Below are 12,274 nucleotides of genomic sequence, written 5' to 3'. Positions count from 1 at the left end.
AAAGAACACTTTTAGCTAGTTTGCACAATTACGTCGGACTTGGCGCAGTTACCACAAAGTACAGTATATATATATATATACATATATATATGTATGTATGTATGTATGTATGTATGTGTGTGTGTTTATATTTTTATATATGAAGGTTGGGTTGACTGTTACATTGACTCACGAAGGCAATTAATGTACATAACAGTTCATAGAAGTTGAGCATATGTAAAGGATCGAATGTTAATATCACTGATCAGTACGTGAATGGCTCTCGTTTCTCCTAAATCCCTTTATTTTGCCTTTCCTTCCTCTCCCTTGCCTGTTCTCTCGCATACTCAGGCTCGTATCATCTTCAATGTCCGACTATATGGCAGCATTGTGTACCTAAATTTTGAAGAAGATATTTTATTTTGTTTAAAAATACGTATACTGAAGCCATAGGCTCAAAACGATTAACGTAGTCCCTTATAGTATTGCTGCTTTTGCACATTTCCTCTTAGATCTTCATATAAATCATAGAATTAAACCAGTAATTAATTTTTTCACATATAAATTTTATTGCCATTTCTTATGACATAAAAACGGACCCACTGTTGACCTTGAATTAGTTCTGAATAAATTTAAGATAGTGGGTAAGTCTAGCGTTCTGTTTGCTTTCGTGTTTTCCTTTATATTTGAAAGCGGTTTCGTCTGTCTAGAAATGACCTGTGTTTTATTCGCTAGATTTTTAATGATGTCAACGAAGAACATCTATAAGTCCTAGATCTAATATGTAGATAACGCTATTAATAAATGATCTATATGAATTTTATAACATCCTTGTTTTTAAATATCACTTGTCAAATACTCTGTTGAATCAGGTTATTAGTTTACAAATTACAGTTAAATGAAGCCATTATTTTACATTTTAAAACAATGGAAGAATTCGAATTTCGTGCGTTGATAAATCATTGTTTTCTTCTGTGGAAAAATATAGTTTGAAGTAGCTGACTTTAAACACCGGCATACTCTCACAAGCCATTCTGAACGTTATGGTCGCAAAGTTCGAAAGTCGTTTAAGAAAACAGAAGAATCGTCCACAAGTTCCTCTTGCCCGATTGCAAAGTGAAGTTGCATGAGATAGCAGAGAAGTTGAATATGTCATAAAATATAGCATTCACCATTTCTTATGATTATTATTCAATAAGAAAGCCGTGTACAAAGTAGGTTTACATTCGATCACCAACAACACTGTGCCGACAATTCAGAAGGACAACGCAATAAAAACGAGGAAACAAAGATCCATCGCTTCAATCGTAATTCGGCTGCGTGGATAGCAGCAGGTGAAGGCCCTCCAACGAGACCAAAAACAAAAGGCAGCATGCATGGTGTTGGTCTTCATGTTTTGGATACGCAAGGTATACATCGATTATTTTGAAAATTAGACGCACTTTTCAAAACAAATATTATACAGCATCATTTGCTTGCTTGAAGGGTGAAAATGCTTACGACCACGAACAACGAGGGGAACGCGCATTTTAACTAAGTCGAATTACTGTTTCACAATTCATGAATTTTACATCGTATGGCTCTTAAATCTACTCACCCACTATATTCTCCATATTTACATCCAGCGACTAGTGGTTGTTTGCATACACCAAAGGAATGCTCCAGATTACAAGATATAGCCCTGTAAAGTAAATGATATCGGAAACGAATACGTATTTGTGACCAGTGACAAATCGTTCCACAAAAAAAGGGCATGGCATATTTAAGGAAACATTGAAATCAGTGTATCTTATGATATATCATAGCGTTTCTGTCTAAAAATAAATACCAGATTTAATATATAAAAGAATTTTTATATATTAAATCCGGTATTTATTGAGTCGCGAATATTTGAAAATCACCACAAACAAGCGTAAAACTACTTATAGCTCAAACATCAGTAGGCGGATTAACTCAAAGAAACCTTCACTTGCATTAGCAAGTCTGTTATGTTAGTAACGAAATATATTTTACTAAAAAGCATCAACAAAGTCACTGACAATACGTGTATTACTTAAATATGGAATAATTTAACATGTCATTTTTAATCATAAATTACCCCACTCAATGAAGATTATCTCCATTGTATTATAATAAACAAACTTTTATGTAATAAGAACTAATTACATGTTTTTATATATCATTTTAAGCAGAATGAAGTTTCATAATTCTCACTGTGCTCTGGAGTTTCATTAAATATGAATACACACACACACACACACACACACACACACACACATATATATATATATATATATATATATAGATAGATAGATAGATAGATAGATAGATAGATATAGATATATATATTTACTAATCGTATATGTTGAGGATTTTATTAATTTTATTCGTTACAACAATAGAACATCTTCAAATTAGATTTGGGTTTCTAAGGATTTATTTATCCATCATATATTTTAATTAGACGCATACACGCACACACATTCAACTGCGTTTAATATCTCACATAAAACCATCTAATGTATATTTTTCATTCATAAACACACGCACATATTTGAATATATCAATATCTATATAGATATATGTGTGTGTGTGTGTGTGTGTATGTGTGCGTGTGACCTCATGTATCCGCATAAAATATAGAAGTTACAATATTTTGTTTTACTGTACTCAATATCTGAGCAAAGTAGCACAATATGAAATATATCTGAAAATTAACCTACACAGATTTTTGGGGGTATTAACTTTACTTACTCACATAAACTTAATATACGAAAGTATAAATTTATGCGTAAACTTTAAGTATTTACTTCAAAAGTGCTCAATACGTAGGTAGAGCTAGTTAGTAATTTATAAAATATATATGGCAATTAAGCCTGAAGAATCCTGAGTGGATGAAACGCGGAATATTCAGTGTAGCTTAATCGCCATATATATTTTATAAATTACTAACTAGCTCTACCTACGTATATTAAGTTTATGTGAGTAAATGAAGTTAATACCCAAAAAATTCTGTGTAGGTTAATTTCCAGATATATTTCATATTGTGCTACTTTGATATTGACTACTGTAAAACAAAATATTGTAACTTCTTATATATATATATATATATATATATATATATATATATATATATATATATGTATATATATACATATATATATGTATATATGTATATATATTATAAAAATATATATGCTAATTAAGCTACACACACACACACACACACACACACACACACACACATATATATATATATATATATATATATATATATATATATATATATATATATATATATATATATATATCGTTGTCATCGGTTCTCACTCGTGTCGGAGTATTGAGTCCCGTCGTTGGTCATTAGTCTCCTATCTTTGAGGAGGGATGCTTTTGTATTATGCGGATTTTAAGTCCGAATCTATGGTGGAAAATAAGTGTACAAGGGAGGGTAGAAACAAACGGGATTGTTCTCGTCGCTTTCTTCCTCTTCACTTCCCAGCCTCTTCAGTCTCTCTCCTCATCAGCAGTGACATGGTGTGTTGCACCTTTCCACATCTTCCTGTCCACAAGAGCCAGGTCGATGTTTGTTGCTTTATATACATATATATATATATATATATATATATATATATATATATATATATATATATATATATATATATATATATATGAGTGGGGTCCCCAGCAATTGTTATACTTTTTATACTTATTTTTTTATACCATACTTTCATATTTTTTTTTATTATTTAATAATTTTTTTAAGTCTTTGTAACAATTTATTTGAAATATTATCAAATTATTCTAATAACTTAAAAATAATTTCAATGACAATAACAATTATTACAATTATTTTATAATAAAAAAAAATTAAATGAAAATCAGAAAAAATAAAATAAGTATAAAAAACATAACAATTGTCGGTGATCCCACTCATTTACACATACATTTTTCTCTCGTTGTATTCTCTTAACCTATTTTATATACATATGCATACATATATATATATGTATATATATATGTATATGTATATATATACATATATATATATACATATATATATATATATATATATATATATATATATATATATATATTCTTCAGAATAAAATTATCTAATGATCAACTTGTATGGAAACCTGTGATTATAAGTATTACAAAATATTTTTGGCAGTAATATTCTATAAGTACTATCCCATCTAAAAACAATTGTCGATATATAAGATAGACTAAATAAATCAAGTTTTAGTTATTCCATAAATTTAAAAATTTATGACGTTAAATGGTTAAATTTCAAATATTTTTTTTTTAATTATTTTATGTAAGACAAAGAATACATTTGAAATATTATAACTACTTATCCTATGGGATTTCGATGTCTACCATCTCTTCAGAGGAGAAAATATTGGCAAATAATTACAATGGTTTACACCTTATTTGCTAACGTCAGTGAGACATGGAAAATCACAAGTAAAATTTTTTAAGTATTTAAATATCATAGAGTAAGGGAACCATTTCACGTCATAATTTTTCAAATTTATTGAATTATATATATATATATATATATATATATACATATATATATATATATATATATAAGGCAGAAATAGAGAGATGAACACCTAGTAACATATTGATGCATTCTATATGTGTGCGTGAGTGTGAACGAGAGAGAGGTAAAGCGAGAGTGTTACACATGAGAAGTATAATACAGACCGAAAGATACGTACACATAGTTATGTATATGCAGTTACAATTATCGATATATAGGTAAATCGACAAGAAGGTTTCAAATAATGTATACCTTCATTTCTATTAACTTCTATATATTCCATAGAACCACGCATAACGATTGCGCCTTTGCACCCGGCTGAACGCCCTCACAACCTCCTAGTTAATCTAACTTTCGAGATGATATTTTTCGTGCATCAACAAGCTTTGAAATTCACACAAAGCCCTAAAAAACTTATAATTTCATATTAAAACCGAAGAAATTTGATTTATCTCGTGTAGATCATGTAAACCTTGTTATTTACATTCAGATGGTTTTAATTACGTTTAATGATCAAATTTTTTTCTCGGTTAATTTAATTTTTATTTTGATTTTCATCAACTCTCAATAAATCTCTGCTGCATTCCCATTAAAAATGGGCGCTCTGTTTTCAATGGGCCTATTATTGAAAAGAGACGCCCAACAGAGAGCATGATTCTCAAAGCGATAGGCTAGCTTTCAAATTGATATTTATCTACAAATATATGCACATTCATTCATACGCACACATTTTCATATATATATATATATATATATATATTGTATTATATTAAATCTCTATTGGCCTGTCTGTCTGTCTGTCCGTTCGAATTTCTCTCAGACTGAGCCGCTCTGACTAAAATAAACTAAGTATTATGGTATTTTTTTTCTCGCAAACTCGTGGGTCGACTTCTCTGAAAACTTATATAAACATTTGTTATGGATGGATGCAGCGAACTAAGTATGATGGTATCCGTTCGGTGTAGTTGAGAAATTAATATTTAATACATAAATGAGCGCAAATTCAACGGACAATTTGGCATAAACATTCATAAGTCAATGGATTCTGGCGTTAGACTGTGTTAAATAGGTTAGACAATCTAGTAAACACACACACACACACACACACACACACACACACACACACATATATATATATATATACCGTACTTTGGGGAAATTGCGCCAAATCCAGAGGTAATTTCGCCAACTAAAAAAAGTGCTCTTTATATGTGCAATTAACCCAATGTACGGTGCATATAATTATTTGCTATAGTAATTATTTTTTTTTTTTTTTACACAGTGATCACCACTTATCAAGGCCCGGAAGCCACTCAGGGATAAGGGTTATTGCAAGTACATTACGTTAGTGAGGAGATTTTATGAAGTGTTTAATTAGGGGGGCGGTTCATTAGGAATTTGTTAACATTAGACTTGAAGACATCCAAGTTGTAGTCCGGAGAGAAGCAGGCAGACGGAACAGAGTTCCACAGGCGTGCAGTTCTAAGAAAGAAGCTTTGCTCATGAAATCCGCGTTTTGATTTAGGCACAGATATAGAGTGGGGGAAATTTTTCACAGTGGATTCAGCTAGACGGGTGTTTTTCGTGAAAGATTGGCGGGGGGGGACCAGAGATTGGAGTTCAGACGAGCACCTGCCATGAAAATAACGATAAAACAAGGATAGGCTCGCAACGTCTCTTCTGTGGGAGAGGGGTTGCAGGGTAGAGAAAAGGGCATCCCCCACTAAACCACGAAGTCTATTTTGTACTCTGTCAAGGCATGATAGGCTGTTTTTGGCAGCTCCTGCCCAGATATGGCAACAGTATTCCATCCTTGGCCGTACTTGGCTTTTATATAGATTGAGAATTGCATCAGTAGTGAGATATCTTCTGGAGCGGTAGAAGGATCCCACCATCTTTCCTGCGACCTTGGCAACAGACTTGATGTACGTGTTCCATTTCAGATCAGGAGTAAAGGTCAAACCCAGAAGCTTGTCAAAACACGGGGCCTCACCCAGACGAGAGCCATCCATCACAATTGATGCCAGATGGGGATCAGAGCGTTGATGATGTAAGGATAGGAGTTTGGTTTTAGATGCATTAAAGGTAACTAGCCACATCTTCCCCCACTGAACCACGCGCTCGAGATCAGAGGAGAGAGAATCCGAGAGAACTTCGTCATTTACAGCCTTTGATGTGTTGCCGTAGATGGTCGTGTCATCAGCATAGATGTCAACGAATGATTTAAGTATGTGTTTAGGGAGGTCATTGATGTAGATCAGGGAGAGAGTTAGGCCCAGGATTGACCCCTGAGGGATTCCAGCATTATTATTATTAAATATCTACAGACACCAGTGTTTCATCCTTCCGGGAATCATCAGCATCAGTGCAGGATTACACGATTACTGCCGGTCAGGAGATTTGAGCCCGGCAACAAAGTGATATTTGACTTCATTTACAAGAAAATCATCTCGGCCAAACTTAACCGCGAGAAACATCGTTGAAATTTAAACATTTATTTTTTTTTAATATCTTAACGTCTGTTAAAGTGATCTAATAATTGATGTATACACACTTATAACATAATCATGGATTTGATTACTTCTGACCGAGGAACTCCTTCCTGATTTCCTTCCATTTTATTGGTGTCTGTCATTGGGTGCTTGTGCCATGGTTGCCACGCTCGGCACTGCACGTTGGTGACGCTATTTCCCACTTGCTAGGTGTAGAGATTATTCGCCCTTTTCAAATACAGCGCGTGATATTCTCAACTTCTCACTCATCTGGTAGAGACCAGGCTCAGCGTGATTACACTTCCTGACGAAAATAGGTGTGCAAACGTGATTATAACGTATATTACAAGTTAGAAAAGCATTTTATCGAAGGCATGAAAATTGTTAAACAAAATGTATTTATTATAGGCTTTAAAAATAAAGGTACAAGATTCAATTTGAAATTTATTTATCTTCAAAGTGCACTTTTATAAATTTTACAAAGTAAAGTATAAAAATTTAATTTAAATTGAATCAAAAAATTACCTTGGATTTATTTTATGTAATGTACATTCTGTTGCACTTTAAAAAAAATCATTGAAAATTTTATATCTATATCATTAATTGCTAGATGAAAGATAATGTTTTTAAATTGCAACAAAATGTACATTACATAAAATAAATCCAAGGTAATTTTTTTGGAGTTTCATTAAAAACTGTATTGTATAAGACTGCTTTATAACAAGTTGCTAGTCTATTCTGTTTGTGATCAATTTCATCCTCTTATTATCATTGATTTAGGGTGTTGCTTAATTTTACTTAATTGTATTTAGTTCGTGATGTTTTGCAATTAGTAATTATAACTAGCACTATCATTATGCCGTACTAAACTATACGAGTGCTCACACATCATCAATGATTGCTTAGTGAGAGAAACCGACGATGTTCACTAATATTTGTGACAACAATTCTCCCCATATTGCTAATACTCTCCACCTTTTTCGATGCATTGCAAATGATTTTCAGTTATAGCAACAGCCGGTGACCGTCGATTTCTGGCTAGCAAAGAACGTTATCTGGGATTTACGTGGGTATAATCCTTCACAAGATTTCTGTACTGTGTGTAACTTTTCAGTGGAGGTCTGGTTAGTGCTTTCCCTCCTATTTTAATTGACCCCCGCAATTATTCTCCGTAGTAACAGCGTAGGCTTATATAATCAAATTGAGGCGTAAGAGCGGGGGAGGGGACTATTTTATGAACTGTCTTACGATTTCAGTTCCCTTTTAACCAAATCCCACCAATTATACTCTTTACTGATTCATTCTATCATTACATCTCATTGCAAATGGACCCCCATTTTCTTACCTCTATGAAAATTTGCAAACAGTTGAGATTTAACACGTTTTTATCAACCCTTATTATTTACATGCCAAATTATCAAATTATGTAGAAGAGACAGTGACATAATTATTACTGATTTACAAGTCACTTTAATAGCATTAACATCTTTAGATGTTTCATTGTAGTTCTATTCTTGTAAAATAAGTAGTTCTCCATATTTGTCTACAAAAAGGTTTCTTTTAATTCACGGTCTGATCCGAACTAATATTCCACTGATTATTCTATTGAAGGACAGCCTCATTTTAATTGTTTGTTTATGTGATGAAAAAGTGTTTGCTGATGTGGGTCATGTCTTCAATTACCGTGGAATTTCCACGGTTACTGCTAGTTATTATTATCATTATGATTACTATTAATATTATTATCATTATTATTATTATTATTATTATTGCTATCATTATTATTATTATTATCATCATTCTTCTTCTTCTTATTATTATTATTATTATAATTATTATTATTATTATTATTATTATTTGCTCACTAGGAGTAGTCACACAAGCCATCATCAAAGACTGCTTTTTAAGAACAATTTGTGGTGTTCTCTGAGTGAGAACAAGAGTCCCCGGATTTCCAGTACTGCCTGCTTCTTTCAATAACCTTTGAAAAAAAAATTTACATGGTCGCAACCGCCGCTTTCCATTGATTTCTCCTTAGCAGCGACCATTGATCTTCACCGAAATTTCGGTGGCAATAAGCCTCCCCAATGTCCCAGTCCTCTTTGCGCTCAACCAACGGGGGTCTGGATAGTGCTTTCTCTCCTCGATCTTTTCATCCTCCTTGACTGTCCTCACTTATTTAGTATTAGCCGAGGTTAGTACCATCACATGCGTATTTTTTGGAGGAGAGTATGCGATTCATCATCATCATCATCACGATCATCATCATCATCATCATCATCATCATCATCATCATTTTATGCTTGTACTACGTTATCGCCATGAATTCTTTTTGAGGATGAGATCGCTGATGATGCAGTGCAAAAAATAGTAATTTAAAAAATTTCACCCGATCATTGTTGGGTCGAATGGAAAACTCAAACAAAAAATGCACGTTCTGAACCTTTTAGTAACCTTTCTTAAAACTGCTCGCTTGTGGAAATCTGTTCCACTGGTCTGCTTTCCAGCTGACTACAATATGGTCGTTTTCAAGCTCAATGTAAATAAGTTACTTTTGATTCGCCCCCAAAATAATCCATTTCTACCGCCATTTACTCCACTATTTATTGCTATCTAAGTTACTATCGTACACTCATTAACTCATATCCTCGCGTGACCTTCGGGCCTAGATAGGTGGTGATTCTAATTTATGAAAAAACCTCCACAGGTCTCGCTAATATAGTAGTAGCAGTGATTGTACTCGTTAAAATCTCACGGGTCGATTCAAATATGTTTTCAAAGATTGTGTTACCTGGAAAAGTTTCACTTTGAAATCACATGTCCTATAGCACCTACTCATTTATTCTGCTTCTTCCGCTGTTCGCAAATAACATCTAACGTGTTTATTATATGAAAGTGTTGCCTAATATTTACGTGATATATATATATATATATATATATATATATATATATATATATATATATATATATATATATATATATATATATATATATATATATATATACTTTGCGTAAAGATTTGTTTTAACTTGATTGCTACTGGAAATGGTTGACGTCATAAAAATGTGAATCACTTGATAAGTAGTTCTAGTTGAAATATAGATATATATACTCGTAAGTATGAAGGTATACGATCATAGCGTATTATTATTATTATTATTATTATTATTATTATTATTATTATTATTATTAATTTTTGTTTTGATGTTTTTGTTATTGATGCTATTGTTGCGGTGGTAGTGGTGGCGATGTTCTTGTTGCTGTAATTCGGCTTCCATTCCATTTCGTCCTATCATTCTTTTATTCTAATTCAAATGGAAATCATGATACACATTGTTATATAGTTCATTCGGTCTCTTCTTCACTCTCTCGCTTTCCTCTCGCTTTCACTCTCTCTCTCTCTCTCCCTCTCTCCCTCTCTCTCTCTCTCTCTCTATATATATATATATATATATATACATATATATATATATATATATATATATATATATATATATATATATATATGGGGGTGCTTTTCTCGTTTTTACTCAATCCTAATCTCTCTTTCTCTTTCTCTCTTAATTTTCATCGATTTGTTTATTTCTTCCTATTTTTTCTCTATCTGTCACTTTAATTTTTTCCGTCTTCTTCGATTTTTCCGGTTTTTTTTTCTTTTTTTTTTCCCTCACTCTCTCTCTCTTCCTTTATTCTTCGCTCTCTTCTTTCTCTTTCCTTTTCCCATTTTCCTCTCCATCTAATTTTGTCTTTTTTCCTCTACTTTCACTTTCACTATCATATAACTTTGTTTTCTCTGTGTCTATACTTTTATTTTTTCCATTTAGCTGTCTCCCTCTCTCACTTGTTCACACTCTCTCCCTCTCTCCCTCTCTCCCTCTCTCCCTCTCTCTCTCACTATCTCTCACTCACTGTTGCTCTTTTTTCTCAATCGCTCGCCTTTTATCTCTTTCTTCTCTCCTTTTTCTCTCAATTTATCTCTTTTTCTTTAACTCTGTTTCTTTCCCCTTTTCGTCCCTCTCTCTTGCCTTTTGCTGTTTTCGGTTATTCGCTCTTTCTATTATTCTTTTTCGTTTAATCTTCGGTTTTTATCTTCTTTTCACATATGTTATATTTTTGCTCTCTCTCTCTCTCTCTCTCTCCATTTATCTGTCGCTTTCTATATCTATTTCTTTCTTATTTTGCTGTCAATGTCTAACTGCTTACATTTTTCTGTCTCTCGTTCTCTACCTCCTTCTCTTTCGCGTTCTTTTTCTCTGTATTTGTTCCTGTCTTCACGCACTTGTGTTCTCTTTTGGTATATTTCTGTGGATCTCTCTCTCTCTCTCTCTCTCTCTCTCTCTCTCTCTCTCTCTCTCTCTCTCTCTCTCTCTCTCTCTCTCTCTCTCTCTCTGTATATAAACATGTACATGTGTGTCTAATGTTTACTACTCTTTCGGTTGTTTTACTTTATTCTTGTTTGCATATTAAGGGGCGGAGGCGGTAGCATTCTTATTTATTCCCCCCCACACACACACGCATGCACACACACACATGCACACCTCAACGCCGATCATTCAAGAATATTCGCTATTACCTTTATTATTTCATCCTCGTCATTTCGCAATGTCTTCGAGCAGTTCGTGACCATTCCAACATTGCTACCCGCACTCATTCACCAAATAACGAATTACTCGGTCACGAACCGCTCCGTCAGAAACCTCACCCTCGTCAAAAACGCAGGGCTCAATAACACTGTGATTTCACTCACATCCATGTAATATCGCTTTGCTTTCTTACGTCACGCCAACATATTTGAATGTTTTAGATACGTCCTTACTTCTTTTGTGAGAGGGTTTCTTTTTGATGTTGGTCTTCTGATCTGTCGAGTGTTCTATCGGTCTGTCACGTTTTTGGTTTTCGATAGATATGAATATTTTCCAAGCTTCATGAGTTTGACACGTAGTGCCTTTCATTTGCTATGCTTAGACTTTTAAAAGTAACATTTTCTTACGTCTATCACGTTTTAGTTAGCGTTTTCTTTCGCTCTCTTTCTCTTTTTGTGTTACTACTCCTCAAGGTCAAACACCATTTGAGCATAAGTGTCAACGAGAAGGTTAGGGTCGCTAGATAAAAAGATTATAAATACTATAGAAGTGTTTACGTTGTCCAATGGTATAAGCTGTATCTTATTTATTATGGGGCGGCCCGAGACAATTATTTGTTGGTATTGAATTTGAAAACGATCAGGTTGTGATCAGCAGCTTCTTTGCAA

Source organism: Euprymna scolopes, chromosome 16, assembly GCF_053919585.1.
Source record: "Euprymna scolopes isolate OS-2025 chromosome 16, ASM5391958v1, whole genome shotgun sequence".
NCBI lineage: Eukaryota > Metazoa > Mollusca > Cephalopoda > Sepiida > Sepiolidae > Euprymna > Euprymna scolopes.
This window is presented reverse-complemented; position numbering follows the sequence as displayed.